This window comes from Felis catus, chromosome B1 (genome assembly GCF_018350175.1).
Source record: "Felis catus isolate Fca126 chromosome B1, F.catus_Fca126_mat1.0, whole genome shotgun sequence".
NCBI lineage: Eukaryota > Metazoa > Chordata > Mammalia > Carnivora > Felidae > Felis > Felis catus.
This window is the reverse complement of record NC_058371.1, coordinates 156,286,897-156,306,656: the sequence shown is the minus strand read 5'-3', so window position 1 is coordinate 156,306,656 and position 19,760 is coordinate 156,286,897. Positions and strand designations below refer to the sequence as shown.

The window sequence follows — 19,760 nt, the reverse complement described above, 5'->3', positions numbered from 1 at the left end:
ATCTATGCTCACTTTCTCTATTTCTACATCTTCTATTTGCTTTTCCCACCCATGGCAATTTGGTTTCTGTTCTTTATACTCCTATTCATAAAACCTGGAGTAAATTCAGCAAACAGACATGAGAGTGGAAACTTCAGACATAAAACTTGAATGACAATCACATTATAGAGCAGACAACTAAAATATCACCCAAATAAGTAGGAAATACAGTAAAATGAGAGATAAGGCATGTGCATGAGTGTTCACATATTGCCTGTAAGTTTATCTGTGGATAAGAAAAGGCATCAATTTAAGTGGATGGCAATAAAAAGTAAATAAAAAGAAAGATTAAAGTAGCAGTTCAAAGAAACAGAGCTGTATGGATATTAAACATATGGTGAGTGATTTTATGATACCCTCTGGGTACCATTAAAACACCCACAAGTAATCTGATTACTTGTCCCATCTGGAATCCACAAAGCTTCAGGTTAGTTGCTGTGTACCTAACTGCATGCCCTCAAAATAATTGGTGCTGTCTTAATTTTTTCCTATTAGCATTCTCCATCATTGCCAAAAATGACATGGCAAGACTATCCAAAGTGCATAACTAAATATGGCAAAGGAGTCTCATCTGTTATTTTTATTTTATCTCCTTCAGTGTCTTTTCATTAGAAGTTTTTAAGAGTAGAAAACATTTTTATTTCATCTTGCCTCATCTAGTGCCTTTGGTTTAGAAGAAACACATCATAGTCTACATGCCGATTAATAAGCATGTGTGTATTGTATATGGTTGTTATCTGTGTCACTTACTGCAAGTTAGGGCATTCTAATGCCCTTTAAATTAATAAGTAAAGCCTTATATTATTGATGTGACTTGCTTTTCTGTACTACTACACCCGCCTCAAAACTTATCTCTGTTTTAGACATTTCTTAGCAGTGCCAATTTGAGAAGCATTCACCAAAATATATTTAAACAATTTTTTAATGCTTTCAAACAAATGATTATCTTAAAATGTATCCCCAAAGACCGTTTATTAAATGAGACATAAAGAAGTTTAGGAATTCACAAAGAATTTGTTATTTCTACTTTATACATTTCAATGTAAACTAAATAAATGATCCTTTGGTAATATTTTCCTCTTCTCTCTCTCTCTTTTTTTTTTTTTTTACTTTTTTCTTTGTGTCTGTATTGATTTTTAAGGTATTGAAATAACTAAATCTAGAAAATCTTGGATCATTATATCTTTCATGGTGACTTGAAAGTCAATATGTAGTCTGTTGCAGGTCAGGGAAGGCTAGTAAGTCCAAAGAGAGTACCCTTTAATAATAGCAACTTTCAATACAAACTTGCTGGGAATTTCTTGAAGATGCCCATAACTAATCTAGTTATTAGCTATGAAAAAGACTGAATATTTATACTTTTTTTTCAAACTCTCATTTCCCATTTGAAATGCATTTAGGCCTATTTCCTTGTTTAATATCTATGGATTTGATTATTTTTAGTTGTAGTTTCATAATTTTCTCAGTTTTAATAAATTCATCTTTGTTTTTGTTTTCCTTCACATTAATTTCAACTCATTTTTCCATAACCCAGTTAACTGTCATGACTTTCCTTTTTAAAGTATTGATTAGAGCTTTCATATTCAAACCAGCTTTTCTTAATTCCCAATAATAAAAAAAAATGGGAATGGAAATGAAGAAATGAAGAAGTATCTAACACCAATAAAATTCAAGTAAGACAGGCAACATAAGGACAGAATATTGGATGCTTCCACGATAAATACGAAACAGATGAAGCTAGATTAAATTAAAACATCTTAATCTTTACAAACCCTTATCTCTGTATCAATGAGAATATGAATGCAACATTTCTATGTGAATGGATTTTCAAGGTTGGGAAGGATGGCAAATAAAATTTCATTTTCCTTATACAGCACAGTCATCTCTTCAATTCCATGCAGAGGTATAATTACATGAGAACTAAGTAGGAAATAGGGAAGAGTTAATATATGCAAGGCAGATGCATTAGCGTACAATAGGTAAATTCTTGGTAGGCTATATAAGACTGTGCATATAAAGCCTGCGCTGGGATCAGAGAAGGACATTTGATCATCGCCATAGTGGATAATGAATATCAACAACACAAATCTGCTATTTTTACCAATAAGGAGTCTGGTTCAATCTTTTCTACTTCTAGATGAGTTATCAAACTATAACAAAAATGGAGCCTAGGGAAATACAGTGCAGAACAAGGTAAATGGAACTGCATTTAATTTTCTTTTGGAAATCCAATTTTGCAATTATTCTCTCAGGTTTTAAATTTCAATGTAACTTTAAAACTTACCCACTTATTTATGAGTATCACTTGCTTCATTTAAAATAACATGTACTAGATTTCACACACTGAGTCATGAAGCATTGCTTAGGAATATAAAAGTTACATTTTTCTCAATTTAGCTTTGAAAGGAATGATGTCATTATTAATTTTTACAGATATGTTCTTTAATTTTTAAATAACTTATTTCAATACATAATGCTTTTTTGTTTGCAAATATTTGCCTATATACATAAATATGTATTAATATAGCTTTAGATATATGTTAAAATCATATTTGTAACCATATTTCTTATTCATAGGATTTCAGAAGTATTTTTTTATTAAAAAACAAATCATAAAGAAATTTTTTGTGTGTATGTATATATTTCAGTGTTGCAGCCACTATAGTATATCTCCTAAATGTCAATGACAACTTACTTGTTCTTTCGACTTTACTATAAAAATAAGAATGATATAATATTCACCTTTAAAAAAATTTTTTTTAATGTTTATTTATTTTTGAGACAGAGAGAGACAGAGCATGAACGGGGGAGGATCAGAGAGAGAGGGAGACACAGAATCTGAAGCAGGCTCCAGGCTCTGAGCTGTCAGCACAGAGCCTGACGCGGGGTTGGAACTCACGGACCGTGAGATCATGACCTGAGCTGAGGTAGGATGCTCAACCGACTGAGTCACCCAGGCGCCCCAATGTTCACCTATTTAGATTGCCTGGCAGTATGACTAGAACCAAAGCTGGACGTTTAACCAAGTGAACCACTCCCCCTTTCTTTTAATAAAAAGTCAAAACTCAATAAAGTGATGGCTTGGACCCTTAGACTTTAATCTTTCCTGGAACATAGACATGAAACCTAGAGATAAAATAGCCATCTTGAAATAAATCACTTATCAGGAATGGAAGGGCAAAACGAGAGAAGGATCTGGGTTCAATTATGACATCACTGTTCTGCTAACTGGACCTGGGCCTGCTTCCCTTTGAAATTCTTGTTATTGAGATAAATAAATCCATTATTGTTTAAACTACATTGTAATTTTCTGTTATTTCCAATGAAAGAAATGCTAACTGATACAACCAGCTTTTAATTTTGGGAAGTTTCCCTGATGATTTATAATTTAACAAAATGTATCATTCCATAAATGCCTTCATGAAAGCCTATATGTAGGAAATATAAAGAATAGTGACAACAAAATAGTACAAAATAGTAATTTCATTTTTTCCATTGTTGGCATTTTATAATAGTAGCTGCATTGCTTAAAGTAAATATTTACAAATAAAAATCTTAATTTTTTGACATATCTATAATTTGATTTTCATGTACGGTTCAATTTTATTTGCATAACCTGAAACATGTCTCCCTTCAAAATAAATCAATTGACCATTGAAATCCAAAATCAGTAGTGATATCAGCAAAAATCTAAAGTAGGCTAGAGTATGTGCTAGAGTAGGCTTTCCTGAGGAAACAAGAAAATATATTTTTTTCCATGAGATAATATCAAATAAAACTTCATATGAACAAAGCAAGCAAGACCCTCTCCAAGAGACTTAACACATGACCAAGTTCTATAATCCCCTTTTACCAGCTTCCTAGATATTTCCTGATACCAGTGGTCTGCTATCACTTTTGGTGAAATGAGTATCAACTTCATTTTCCAACAGAAGTTCTTTGGCCTTTGTCTGGAGTCACTGAGAGAACAAATAATAGTTTCATATTCCTTAATTGATGTAATATTTTATAGCATTCATCTTTTCAGTAACATATTAATTCAAGTGAATAAACTAAAATCGATATTTCAGTATATATCATAGTATAATCTACCTGTATATCAGTTGTCTAAACGTGTAATGTACCAACCCTGCCTTGCATTTGTTGCTAAGCACCCCCTCACAGACAACCAAGGAAGAGGATGCATAGTGTGAATGTTACATGCATGTAAGATCAGCATGGCTAATCAGCTAATTTTGGAGAGGACACTGAGTTAAATTTGCAATGATCAATTTCAGCTGGTTTGATACGCTGACCAACTGGATTTTATTCATAATTTTCAGAAGAAACAAGGCATAATAGAATTCATTGTGAACATTAATTTGGTACTTGTGTATAGTAAAAACAGACTGAGTAAAATACCAGAAAGGTGGTAGAAAAGCAAAGAAGGAAGGATATTAATTGATATTTTCATTTGGCATTGTATCATTGCTCAATACATTACTGTAATTAGTTTCATATAGCACCACAATTCTGTATTTTCTGTATACTTTCAGTTCTTCAAAAAAGTGTTTGACAACCACGTTTCTTTATAATATCTACTTCATTTCAGAAAGCATGTACTCAATAAAATTCTCCTGAAGATTGAATTCATTTCTTTTCAAAAACTTGATTTTACTTCCTTTTTTTTCTTCTATAGTCTCTGATGGATTAGAACTTTTGTGATTTAAATTCAATGTGAATTATCTTGGGTCAAATTTGTAATTGTGCTAAATCCCTCCATGTTTGATAAGCTATTCAGTAATAAATATGTACACTATTTAGCTAGTATTCCTGGAAACCTTATCATCTCTTTTTCTAATAAAGCATTTGAACCTTGGCATTGAGCAAAGATAATACCTATAATTGAATATGTCAATAACAAGATACAAAATTCAATTTAAATAGGCTATTGTAATCAGCTTGATTGTATTATTTTGGTATCATGGAAACAGATGAAAGATTATAATATATTAAATATTTCATGCTAATTATTCTGGTATTAAATTTTTGTGTGTATGAGAGAGTTGAATTGTGGCTGCTTATCACACAGCTACTAAAGAGATTTCTGTATCTACATAATATCTAATATCTGTATAACAACAAATAAAGCACTGCTATTTTTTGCTTATTAGGATTATCCATAACAAATATGCAATATTTTCACTTTGCATCCTGACATTTTTGCCTTGTATCATAGCTGCAATATATATTTGGAATTAGAAAAGACGGTAAGGGGCAGAGCAGAAAGGAATAAAAATATCACATAAAAATACCACACAAAAATTTCACATAATCATTTATTTACATTCACTATTAATTTCCTAAGAGTAATTTTTTTTAAAAAGTAATTATTTAATCAACTGAGATAGGTATATATAGGTATATATTACCATGAAAGTGAACAACAACAATAAAGTATTATCACATAAGACTTCTAATCTCTGCCTCAATATGGTGGAAACAATACTGTTAAAAATTTTTTATGATTAGCAAAAGACTTTCATACAGGAAAATTTTACTCTCAGACCAGAAAATTGGTGTCTCTTAGCACCCAATAGCATTTTCCCAATTGAATTTGTTCTACAAATGCAGTATTTGAAACTTAAAAAAAAGCATTTACTCAGGGGCACCTAGGTGGCTCAGTTGATTAAGCGTCTTACTTCGGCTCAGGTCATGATCTCATAGTTCGTGGGTTTGAGCCCCACATCAGGCTCTGTGCTGACAGCTCAGAACCTGGAGCCTGCTTTGGATTTTGTATCTCCCTCTCACTCTACCCCTTCCCTGCTCAATCTTTGTTTCTCTCTCTCTTAGCCGCTCTGGAAAACAGTGTGGAGCTTCCTCAAAAAATTAAAAATAGGTCTACCCTATGACTCAGCAATAGCACTGCTAGGAATTTACCCAAGGGATACAGGATTGCTGATGCATAGGGGCACTTGTACCCCAATGTTTATAGCAGCACTTTCAACAATATCCAAATTATAGAAAGAACCTAAATGTTCATCAACTGACAAATGGATAAAGAAGATGTGGTTTATATATACAATGGAATACTACTCGGCAATGAGAAAGAATGAAATCTGGCCATTTGTAGCAACGTGGATAGAACTGGAGAGTGTTATGCTAAGTGAAATAAGTCAGGCAGACAAAGAGATACCATACGTTTTCACTCATATGTGGATCCTGAGAAACTCAACAGAAGACCAGGGGGGAGGAGAAGGGCTGGGGGGGTGGGGGAGTTACAGACAGGGAGGGAGCCAAACCATAAGAGACTCTTAAATACTGAGAATAAACTGAGTGTTGATGGGGGGTAGGAGGGAGGGGGAAAGTGGATGATAGGCATTGAGGAGGGCACCTGTTGGGATGAGCACTGGGTGTTGTATGGAAACCAATTTGACAATAAATTTCATATAAAAAATAAATAAATAAATAAATAAATATTAAAAATTATAGAAATAAAAAGTTAACTTATGTTTGATATTTTAAAAATATTTATGTCAGCAATACTGTCCCTTTATCTCCAAAATCTGTACCTTTATCTATCTTGTTCTGTGCCTGAGGAGACTGAAGTTCATGGACTAAGTCAACAGGCTCTCTTATTCTTTGACTTCCCACTGGGTTCAGGTATATTGGAGAGGAAATTAGTGGGTGGGTGACCACAAGGTAATCCATCCTTTCTGGCTCCTTTCATGTCAATTGACTATGGCTGTGTTCCCAGCTGAAGGCCCAGCTCCTGTCAAGTTCCCCTGTTAACAGTAATCTTCAGGTTCTGGCAACCCCTCTATCCTCTTGATCCCTTGAATACTAGACCTGATGCCACTCTTCCCTCTTTGGGGGTAGACTGGAGGCCTCACCACATCTTGCTTGGTTTCCTTTTTTTTTTAAGTTTATTTATTTTGAGAAAGGGAGAAAGTGGGAACAGGGGAGAGGTACAGAGAGAGGGAGAGAGAGAATCCCAAGCAGGCTCCACACTGTCAGCGCAGAGGCCAATGTAGAACTCAGACTCACAGACCATGAAATCATGACCTGAGTTGAACCCAAGGTTTGGATGCTTAACCTGCTGAGACACTCAGGCACCTCTCCTTCCTTGTTTTTCTTCACCAGTCCCATATTTTTGTGGTCACCTTACTCAATTGTATTTATTTATTCATTCATTCATTCATTCATTTACTATTTATTTATTTTAAAGTTTATTTATTTTGAGGGAGAGAAGAGTGCACAGGAGAAGCAGAGAGATAAGGAGACAGAGTCCCAAGCAATCTCCACTCTGTCAGTGTGGAGCCTGGTGTAGAGTTCGAACCCACAAACTGTGAGATCATGCGAAGTGAAATCAGGGAGCAGATGCTTAATCTACTGAGCCACCCAGGTGCCCCTCAATTTTATTTATTATTTCATTTGTGTGCACTATCTGGTTCTTTCTGGGATTTGAACTATTACATATTTCTAAAAATGTAGTATAATATTTTCGTGTTGAACAATGTTATAATTCAAGTATCTAATATTGCCAGAAAGGTAATTATGTTGGATTTTTAATATACTGACTTAGTGAATGCATCAACATTTAAGCCATCTTCAGTAAATACTAACTACACATTTATCTAGTAACTAGAGTATGGTTAGGTCTAACTTAATAATTGTTTGATGAGTAGGTTTATTATAATAGAAACATTTTTTATCACTGATAGTTTTAGCCTCATGTTCAAATATAGATGGCATGGATCAAAAAACATTTTGCAAAATTGTTCCCTAGAAAGGATTATCATTTGTACTACTACTAATATCATAAGAAGATATATATATGTGAAGCAATAACCATATGAATTTAAAATTCTTTAAAAATTTTGCCAATCAAAATTACAATGTTGAAATAAGTAACATCTTATATTGTTTTAATTAGCATCTTGATTGCCAGTGAAATTAAATGTGTTTCATATGCTTATTGGAAATGTGCATTCTTTTTTACCTTTGACAATTTTACTCATTTATATTGAAGTGATTAAATTTTTAGAAGGCTCTGATCCCCAAGTTTCTACTAACGGCAAAATATAGATGGTGCTGTTACCATTGTTATATAGATGGTGATGTTATCCATATCTGATATAGGAAAAGGAGGGCAAACTATGGATGATGATGTTATCCATTGTTATATGGATGGTGAGGTCATCCATATCTAGTATAGAAAAAGGAGGGAATTTCTGAGTGTAGTCCTTTCTTTTGGATAAATGATAAATTGGGGATGATTAATTGACATCAAAGTAGATATGAGTAGTTGACTGTAAAGTTTACTAGAGCGTGGTAAAGAGATTTGTATTAAAAATACAGATATGATCGACTCCAGAACATATATTATTGAAACCATGTAATTGAAGAGTGTGTACACTAAGAAGAAATGGAACAATATTATAAACAATACCAATTTGATGTGGTGAGCTTGGAAAGAATTTCATACAGAAACAGAAGGGCAGAGACAGAAGAAGGGACTTAGAAGCATGTAATATCCTGAAAACTAAAGGAAATGAGATAATTCAATATTGTCACGTATTGATAAAGGCCAAATAAAATAAAAATCATCTATTGTTTTATTAATTTTTTCAATGTTTATTTTTAAGAGAGAGAGAGAGAGAGTGCGAGTGAGGGAGGGGGAGAGAGAGAGAGAGGGAGACACAGAATCTGAAACAGACTCCAGGATCTGAGCTGTCAGCACAGAGCCCGACTCGGAGTTCAAATTCACAAACCATGAGATCGTGACCTGAGCTGAAGTCAGACGCTTAACCAACTGAGCCACCCAGGTGCCTCAATGTATTGTTTTATTGATATAAAAGAGTATTAGTGACTATGGAGAGACATTTTGCTATTATAGTAGAACTAACAGCATTCAGTTGAAGATATAATGAAAGCTGAGTAACTGGCGATGGGATTATAAAAAATAATAAAAGGAATTTTATTATGAAAGGAAAAAAGACAGCTTTGTTTATAGGAGGATATTTAGTTTTAAAAAATTATAGGAGAGGATTAAACATATATGAACTCTAATTGGAAGAAGTTAGATAGATCAGAAAACTTGAAAAAACAGGAGATGAAAGGGGACCAATAAATAGATTTAGGTAGGGAGAGAGCAGGAAGGAGTAAGATTCAAAGCATAAACTGGAAACTAAGGAGAAGAATCAATACCTTGTAACAGGAAGAACTTGGAAACCATAGATGAAAATGCAATTATGTGTGTCAGTGCATTGGTATTAAGATAAATTAGTGCTATCATTTGATGGCATGTAGAATCTTTGGAAAACGAAAACTGATTTTTCTCAGCATGATGGGAAGATAAAGTGGATGGTAGGATTAAAGCTTTGCATATCATAGCAAAGTTTAAAACAGCTGAAGACAAGCAACAAACTGAGCAGATACCTGGTAAAATATTTGTATCCAGAATATACAAAAAATGGTTACAACTCAAGAAGACTACAACTCAGTAGAAATTGGGCAAATATATTAACAGATATTTCATAAAAAAAGATACACAAATGTCTCTGAGGAATAAGCCCACTAACCCAATCAAAGGAAGGATGCAGAGATGCAGAGCACAGTGAAGCGAGGCTTTAATCAAAGTTCTTGCAAGAGTGGGTGTCTGAAAGACAGGCACCCTCAGGGGATTTACAATAGATAATTTTCTTCCTAGAATGTAAGTCTCTCCCCTGTTTCCTCACTGGCTTACTTGGATGTTGACTATGCCCATGTAAGGCAAAAAGTTATCTGATTGAAACAAATGTTTATTCTCTGAGATGACTCAGTGACTTTCGCCCCTCCTCCCGTTGTTCTTTAGAGCATGTTCATTGCAAAGCCTGCAAAAATAAGCCCACGAAGTGGAGAGGGGAAGAACCAGGAAGTGAAGTGTCCAAGGGTTTGGTACTCCATTGTGGTGGGGGTGGGAGGGTTGTACATATTTCCAATAGGTGTAAGCCTACTGTTAACTAGACAGCAAGCACAGCTTTTATTTGATATTTTTTGAAAATGAATCATCTCCCTTACATCTCACATGTCTAATTAGCATATTAAATAATATTCAACATCATTAGTCATTAGGCAAATGCAGATCAAAACCACAAGGAGATACCACTTCACACCCTCTAGGATGGCTGTAATATAAACATAGACAATGACAAGTGTTGACAAGGCTGTGAAAAAACAAGAACCTTTATATATTCCTGTTGAATGGGAAAATATTGGAAAGTAGTTTTGCAAGTTCTCAAAAAGTTAAACGTAAAACTCCCATACAACCCAGATATTTTACTCATAGGTACATAAACAAGAGAAATGAAGAAAATATATCCGCTCAAAGACTTACATAGGGATATTCATAGTAAAATGATTCATGGTCACAAAAACTTAGAAACAAGCCAAATGTCCATCAATTGGTGAATGGACAGCTAAAATATATCTTTAATATGGAATGCTGTTTAATAATGAAGAGCAAAAAAAATTTATGCATCCTATTTCATGGAATAAACCTAAAAATCCAGAAGCCAGATATAATAGACCACATATTATATAATTAGTTTATATGAAATACCTAAAAAGCAAATTTATAGACATTAAGTAAATTAGTGGTCACCTGGGGCTACCAGTAGGAACAATAATTAACTAAAAATGGCAAAAGGGATTTATTGGAGGAATAAAATGTTCTAAAACTGATTTATGGTGATGGTGAACCACTTAGTAAGTTACTAAAAATTACTAAATTGTATACTTGAAATGGATGAATTTTATGATATGTAAAATTTGACTCAAAGTTGCTTTTAAAAAAAAATAGTTCCTTAAAATTTTAAGATGTTATTTAAGAAATGTATGAAAAAAGATATCAAAATGAGAACAACCTTTCTGAGTCTATTTTAGCTAAAGATGCAAAAGGCCAAGTACAAAATAACAGAGGTCATTCTATTTGAAGGAGTTAGAAAACTTCTCCAGGTACTGCAAGGGAAATTCTTTAATGTTGTGGTCTTTAGCTCATCTTAAAATATAAAAGAATGAAAGTTAAAAAAATATTAGATAAGAGCTTTAGGGAGATTACTTGGAAAGCTTAATGTTTATCTCCTAGAGTGAGGGACAATGGGAGCCATTGTTTGATTCATTCATCATTTATGAGAACGACCTCTAGCCATGCTGCTTTCATGGTAGAGAAAGAGGAGTCTACATTAAAATTGACCTGCAGTCCCAGAACTTGTTGATATAAAGGAAATAAATGTATTTTGTGTACATTAAACATGAGTCAAATGGGAATGATAGAGCCACTGGAGCCATTTTGCCTGAGAAAGCTTTCTAAATAAGCAATGGGATCTCAACAGAGTGTGTAGGTGAGCCAAAAAAAAAAAAACAAAACAAAACAAAACAAAAACAAAAATACAAAACCAGATACCAAAAGTAAATTAGAAGAATGCAGCCAAAGGAGGCTTTTTATGTTAAGGATAGGCATGTTAAAAATATCCAGGGATAGGGTATCTCTGACAAACCAACACAACACCTCAAGATATCCAGCCTTTTGAACACGTTCAAATCAATAGGGTATTAATGCCATATCGTGATATTAACAAGTAAATAAGCTCTTTCTTTACTACTATGCTTTTTCTCTCCATCATTTTTTTGAGCAAGAACTATTTCAAATCACAAATGGAAATCTATAACCAGAGAGAATGAAGAAAATAAGAGAAATAAAGAAGAGCCCAAATTTTTCTTATTTCTAACAGCAGGCTTGATCTAGAAATAAGCTAGGAATGAGGCAGGGACAAATTTAAAATGAATATCAGAATTTTTATCATTATATGATACTGAATTATTATTTGCTAAAATTAAATTATTACTTGTAATTATAGTTACCAGAAGATTTTCATTGTATGAGTGTGATTTGAACAATTTCAACCCAGAGAACTAGTCCCACGTAGTAGGCTTAAAAGAATATTGATGGAAAAGCAAATTCTCAATGTTTGGCTCTTCCATATCAAATTCCAATTAAAAAAAATGAGATGGATTACGTGTCATGTCAGAAACCCAGTTAAAATTAAGGATTATAAAAATTACAGTTATCCGCAGTGAATCTGGGTGTATGATTTTTTTTTTTCCTTAGTAGGAAGTGGCAGGGTAGTTAAGAGAATGCAATGGAGCCAGGCTGCCTGGATTGTAATCTGGTGGGCCTACCAAATGGCCATATAATTTTGGTCACATTACTTAAATTCTTATCTCTATTGATTCATTTTTTAAACTATGGATTAATGAGAGTACTTACTTCATAGAGAATGTGAGGATTATCAAGTTGGTATATGTTAGCACTTAAAATAGCAAGTGATACAGGTAAGCATTCTAGTGTTATTTTTGATGATGATGATGATGATGTTTCTTCAGCAGCTCTCATTTACCTATATGTAGGAAGGGGATTTGATAACATGAAATTATGCAGAATTGGGGTGATACAAATAATGGATGAGCTAAGAATATTAACTATAGGTTGGTTCAAATAAAGAATTGCAGAATCTATGCTGAATAGGTGGAATATAAGAGTAGGAGGTGCTGATAGGGAGATAAAGGATGATAGCTTTTTTTGTGTGTGAAGCAAATGAAACATATTAAATAACCTCATGTTATGAGATAAATGTCACAATTTGATAAAATGTGGAGGGCTATGGCACCAGATATCTGGAGGATATTCCAGAGGAAATGTGGAAGTCTGAACTAAGTATTTGACGGTCAGGAGAAAGTAATCTCTTAGCGGATCTGGAGACAGGATATTAGGTACAGAATCATTTCATGTGATGAGAAAGACCTAGAGTTGACCATGGGAGTGGTATTTAGAGTAGAGCAGAGAAAAAGGTTAATGAAGAAACAGACAAGGAAAATCAGGATTTGGGTATTCAGTAATTTGTGTATGGTTTTGAAGGTCACTTAGAATAATGACAAGTTGTAGAAAAAATTAAAACTTGAAAGAATGAGGAAATAACTGGGGGTTTAAGAGGTGTAAAGAAATGAAGAATGGAGTATGGCATATATGGATTTCATTAATTATATTGTATGCACAATTCTGACCATAATGTTTGGTACATACAATTTACCACATAAGCATTACATCAATAAAAGTGTATACCTTACAGGAGCTGCAATTTTCTTGTTTTTGGAAAAGCAATGGCCTGGAAGACACAACATGTAATGGGGAAAGTCTGATCTCATATCTGACTCTGTGTGAGAATCTGACAAGGATGATGGATAATTATAATGGGAAATTTTGTGAGTTATGGCAGCAGAAGCAACATCTATCTGAAAAGGCTGCAGGTAAAACAGTGTAATTGGAGGAGGACCAGACATTATCTAAAACAAACAGGTAGAAAGAATAAGTAAGAAGTCGAAGTATATAAAAATTTATTCACCATGGAGTGGGATATCACAGAAGTATTTCAGAATGAGAACAGCGGAACCTGATCGTTTTTATTCACTACATTGATGGTGCAATGCTGACATATCTGTAGGCAAAAAATATTAATTGCCTCTGTAAGTTTTGAAAAGATACATGTCTAGCATAAGGTAAAAACTTTATTCATTCACTCTATTATAGGCCAAACATTATTCTGGGAACTTCAGTATAACTGGAAAAAAAATAGAAATATTGGCTGAAAAGCAACAGATAATGAACCAAAAATATAATACGAATAAGTTATATATAAATTGAAAAGTGTCATAATATAAAAAACTAAGCAAGAGAAAGGGGTTCAAGGGTTTAGCAAAGATAGACTACAGGGTTACATTTTAGATACTGAGAGCCAGATATTTAAGCAGTCTTGAAGAAATTGGAGGATTATTCACAAGGACATGTAGGAGAACATTGCAGTCAGAGAGCATGGCCAGCGCAGTGCCCTAAGGGAGACTCTCTAACACATTAACTCATATCAAAAATGATGATAGTTCAAGCCAGAGTAGTAACATCTGAGGTTATAGGAAGTGTTAAAGATCAGGATATTTTTATAATTAAGCAAGATAGGGCCCATGAATAAACTAATGATAACAAGTATGCCCCAACCTGGGAAGCATGATTATTTCTATTATCTGAGCCTGAAGGCAAGGAGATATCAAACAACACAACCGTACAAACTTACAGATGTAGTGATTTGGATATCTAGCTAAACAATTTATTTTATTTTATTTATTCTGTACTGTGAAGAACAGGTAGGAAAATCTGAATTTCTATATTTGGCCTCTTTTGATTACAAAAGTCTCCAAAATCAAAGCAGCATGTCATAAGGACTATATAGGGTTGGAAGTGATGGATAAAAGGTTATAATCAAGTAGTAAATTTTCGTTCCCATACCCATGTAATATTCAAGGTAACTTAATTTCATTTTTAATAAAATAATCTTTCATTTGGCACAGCAATGTTTCTTCAAAGTTATTTGAACTTTGTAGAATTGCATATATATATGATTTAGAAATGTAATAAGGTCTGTAACAACTGGATGTAGAACATTTAGAAATCCAACTTAAAAATACATATCACTATTCTGCTGAAGAAATTACACATCTTGTATTTATTATGTAAAACTCATTAGGTAAGTTAAAAATGCACTCAGGACAACAAAGTATTTTTTAAAAGTATAATAAACATTAGACAAAGAAAACAGCAAATGGTGTTTGTACACTTTCAGTCAATTTGTACTGAATAGTGAGATCATAGAACATGTTTATATAAATCCTATATGAATCAAAGATTAACTAGCCATATCACTAAAATATAGGTCAGTAATTTTGATTATTAACTTTTTCTATATTCTTTGCAAGCATAAGTTCTAAGTTTAATAAACTTCTTGTTTTTGCTTGTGTCTGGACATGTTTAAAAATTTTTCTTTAATATGAGATCAGTTCAATTAAATGTTCCACAATAAGGAAAAGGCTGTATTTTGGGACAAAAATATCTCACTTCTAATTTTAATTATTTAATAACTAGTGAGGCAAACTACTTATACTCTAAGAAATACAATTGCTAATTACTTATACAGAATTCTTGCTGTTGTTTTATGTTAATTGAGGAAAATGAATGAACTTCATTTTCCAGTTTTACTCAGAAATTCAAAGTTATTGGAAGACTTCTCTATGGAAAGGAAAGGTAGGAATTGGATTAAATTATATATGACTTCAACCTGATAGACAATTAATGAGAAGGAAGTATTTTTTTAATTCCTAGTTAAGCAATGAGCTCAACTACAAAAGATGAATAATAATGGCTTATTAATAAGATGATGAAATAAGATGAATTATTATTTCCTACAGAGAATTTTATTGCAAAAAGGAAGTCATTAATCAAGATTTTGAGTTACACCAACAGTTTTAAAATATGCTGATATTATGAGGCCAGAACATGATATAAATAGAATTATAGTTCAATTCAAGCGGTAGGGAGTTTATGAACAATAAATGTTTGCAGGGTTTTCACTTTTTTCCTGAGGAATGATCAGTAACCCAACATGAAATTGCCTGAAATATAGTGAACTTAAACTTGTTGCTTGACTTGTCTGACATTAAACAAATTTAATGTAGTGAGCAGTTTTGCTGATGATGTAGACACAGAAAATAAGAAGTGACTAAAATTTAGTGTAAGTAAGGTTTATCTTCAAAGGAAGTTAAGCCATTGGGGCCAAGATCCATTTTCAGAGAGACATCAGATTAAAAACAATAGACTAGGATAGAAGGTGGCTCTAACAGATTGTTCATTTACCATGGTTAAAATTTTGAATGGAGAATGTGCTTACATACTTTTGCAGAGTGTAGACTTAACACTAACAGTATGAAAAGAAAAGCCCTCAGTGCCATCAGGTCTAGTTCTCACTGATGGGCTGGTGAGGACAGGATAAATTTTGAAGGTGGCTATTTTCCTCTGATGGAAAATGGGTGTGTCTAAGATAGGATCAATCAGATTTGGTTTCTTAATAGTCTTCCTACGCTTTAAAGGTGATAGTTATGAGATATTCAAGGAGTTTTAATAAAACATGTGGCATAAAAGTTAAAGATACACTATATGAGAAAGTGATAGGCAATTTTAAGTATAACTATTAAAGTTAAGCAAAAATAATTGGTAATAATGAAAAATAAGTGAATTATTTTATATGAAGTATACTTCCACAGTGATGTGTAATATAGATACTTAGGTCTCTTGGTGATGTGAGTTTTTCATTGTGTAAGAGATTGGAATAAGATCCGATTTTATGCTTTTGTGAATCAATGATATACGAAACTCCAATTTGAAAAGTAGAACATAAAAAAAAAAAGATGAAAAGGAGTGGACTATAAAACTCTTTCAGCTATAGCTTGATTCACTGGGGAATTTCTTTAAGCTTTCTATTCACTTAAAATATTATTCAATTTATAAAATGAGACTCCCAGAGAGCTCTTTTGGAGCCCACATATTTCACAGAATGATTTCCTACATACTAAAGATTTTTTTGAACAAAAAAGAAAAGTGGTCCAAAGTAAAGTTGGTAGCTTTAAAGGATGTTTCAAAGGGCTAAAATTGATTGATATTGGACATATGTAATTTGTAGCTTAATACCTGTTTGGGGTTATATACAGGTTATTTTAGTGCTTGCACCCTATATTTGGATTGCAAATCTTGTTATTGGGGAAGGAATAACACTTAGAAACGATGAATTGTTGAGTTAAAGATTATGGAGGTTTGTGCTACAAATGGAGAACTGGCACAATCAGCATATTCTTTGTCAATGTGTGAGAAAAATTATTGGAGTAAAGGGCTGCCATGTCTATCTTTTCCCCGAGGTATTAAGACAATATGATTTTAATTAATTTTTAAATACTTTGCATTTTCATTCACTTAATAAATCTGTGGTGGTTGCTTCTTGAAATGTTTACATTTTCAAAAACTCTAAGTTTGCCTCTTCAGCAATCTTTCAAGCATTTCAAATGTTATTTCTATCCTTTTAAAGAAGGATTACATTTCCTGAGAACTTTAGACCACCTCTACCTGGTAAAGTTTATAAACCTAACACAAATATATCTTAACCTCTCCAAACTTGCTTATTCTTCTGACTTCATTACCAGTAGCCAAGCTGACACCTCTCTCACACTGGTGGCCCTAATTAGTTATCAAAGGCTATAACTCTACCTAAACAATGCTCTTAAAGCCAATCTGTATAAAACCACCTGTTTCTAATAATCTTAGACTCATACTAGAATTGCCTGCTAAACCCACCTGTAATCTTTCCCTGAGATAATTCCGTCTCTACAGCGCAATCATATTTAGCCGGGGGATAAAATTTACAATTAAAATTACTATTAGCCAAATGATAATATAAACCTATGTTTGTCTTAGACTTCAGTGCTCAGCTTAAAATGCTTATTTTAAATTTTTGAGTCCCATTTCCCTGCTCAGATCGGTTGAGGCAGAATCTATAGGGAGGAACCTGGAAATCTGGATTTTTTCCCAGTTCTCAGGTAATTCTCCTAACTGATGACCTTTGAGAGCTAAGATTAGAAGTTCACAATTCTGCTTATTGGAAACCACAGGAGGACTAGTTAGAAGGCAGGTTACCACACCCTCAGGAAGTCTCGGGATAACCCTGCGAATATATAACCCCCATTACTCTGGTGCAGTCTGAAGTCTGAAATTTAGAATCCTTAGCCTTCAGGATTTACTACATATTTTGAAGGTAAGTGTTTAATTTCTTATTGTGGGGATCCCAAATGTGTCAGTGTTATGCTCAAAGAATTGACAATGATTATTCAGTCCTGCCTAATGTATATTAGAGCTCATTTCCAGGATCCACAAATCTCTACAATATTCCCTGATTCAAAAGAGCACAATCTCATCTACAACTATTGATCTTAGATATGTTTTTTTTTTGTTCTGGTTATATCGGATTTATCTTCTATTTTATCAGGTGAAAATTATAAACAACCTGTTATGACCTCCAAATTGAGAATCTGATTTGAATTGCGCTAAATGTACATATCAATTTTGACAGACGTTACCTCTTTAATTTCTTTACTCATTTCACGTACAAACAGCATATTTTTACTTAGGTATTTTTTATATATCGATTTTTTCTGGTTTTTGTCGTAGATCATGTACATTTCTTATACTTGTGTATGTGGAAACTATAAAAATATTTCTTCAGTGAAAGATATTTTATCACATTTTTCAACTGATTAATTCAGACATAAAAGTCATGTTGCCCTACATATTTACCATGAAACTAATTATTGCATAGATATATTTTAATAATTGGAATAGTTCTTTAGATGATTCTTTTCAAGTATGTATATGTTGCTATTTTCTTCATCCTATTACAGTAACTAAAATCTTCAGTATTTGGATGAGAATGTTGATAACAGACATCAATTGACAGACATGTGCTTGTCTTGTCAATAATAGTTGAAACTATTTTATATACACATATAGTGCTACTATATGTCAGAGTGTTGCAAACATTTTACATTTATTACCTTTCTTGAATTCTCTTAAGAATGCTCTGAAGGAGCTAAGGCGCAGAATGTTAAATTATTTGCATGAAATACTAAAGCTAGGGGGGGCCATGTTTAAACCCAGTAAGTTTCCTCCTTAGTTTAATGTTTGCTGATCAATCCTGGTAGTTTCTCCTTATTGTGTAAATGTATTAAGACAAGTTACTTTCATAATAATTTATTCAGAAATTTTAATATTCTACTGAAAAGTATCAGTTATTTTATAAATGTGTTGATATGGTCATATTAATTTTCTTCTTTAAGCTATTAATGTGAAAATTGATAGTGACATAACATAATTTTGAACATTCCTACATTTGTAGAGTGAGGAGACAGACTTGTCCATGAATTTCCAATCCTTCCTGTATTTGAGCTGTTGGTGTTTTACTAAAAATTGCGCATCTTTACACATAGATAAGATTCTTTAGATTTTCCTATATCTTCCATAAGTTTTTAATAACAGATGTTGCATGCTTCATAACAATTTAATGAGGTTTTTTTTTCCTCCATACCATATTAGTTTGAATAGCACAGAACTGTGTGATTATACTTGTAAATTTAAATGTAGTTTATACATACAAAACCACTCGTATTGGAGGTCTTTTTATTAAGAAAACTCTGACAGTCCCTTCAATTTCTTTTTTAGTTGTGTGGTCAAGCATACACTAAGTTTTAAGTCAATTTTTATAATTCAGGTTTTCTTAAAAGTAATTTTAAAAGTTATTAGAAAAGTAGAAGTATTTTTGTTGCTTACTTTTTGCCTTCTAAGGGATAAGAGTATAAAATAAGAATTTTAATGCAAAATTTTAAAAACTCTTAAATGAATTTAGCAGTGAAATTAACAAAATATATCATTAATTTTTTGAGCTGGGAGATCAGCTGATAGTTTCTGAGAATATATTAGAAAACTAGAAGGGAATGGAAAATGACAAAGAGAAATTAAAAATGGAGTAAGTGAAACCAGAAATTTCAACAATCCACCTCCTTGGAATTCTAAAGAGAAGTGAAAACATTGACAAAAACATAGAATCAGTGAAATAGTAAATATAGTTCCCACAGCTGAACTAAAAACAAAACATTCAGATTTAAAGAGCCAACAAGTTGGATTAATACAAAATTATTTCTATTTAGCTATGTCCTTTTTAAATTAAAAAAAAAAATCCAGCGGCATGGAAAAAATTCTAGAAGTTTCCAGCATAAATAAG

At 32.8% G+C, this 19,760-nt stretch overlaps 2 long non-coding RNA genes across 3 annotated transcripts in view; one reads left to right on the top strand and one right to left on the bottom strand.

The window, feature by feature from the left end:
• Positions 1 to 12,014: 12,014 nt before the first annotated feature.
• Positions 12,015 to 19,760, bottom strand: part of LOC123385060 — an 11,982-nt gene continuing 4,236 nt past the window's right edge. Inside the window, exons 2-3 of the long non-coding RNA XR_006597073.1 lie at positions 13,461 to 13,553; positions 12,015 to 12,458 (exon numbers count right to left, since the gene is read on the bottom strand). This is a non-coding gene — a long non-coding RNA (uncharacterized LOC123385060). The remainder of the gene's footprint in view (positions 12,459 to 13,460; positions 13,554 to 19,760) is intronic.
• The window catches only part of LOC123385059, a 156,896-nt gene continuing 154,717 nt past the window's right edge, over positions 17,582 to 19,760 (top strand). Inside the window, exon 1 of one of the 2 annotated variants that reach the window (XR_006597071.1) lies at positions 17,582 to 17,741. This is a non-coding gene — a long non-coding RNA (uncharacterized LOC123385059). The remainder of the gene's footprint in view (positions 17,742 to 19,760) is intronic. The other variant, XR_006597072.1, reaches the window with a different exon arrangement.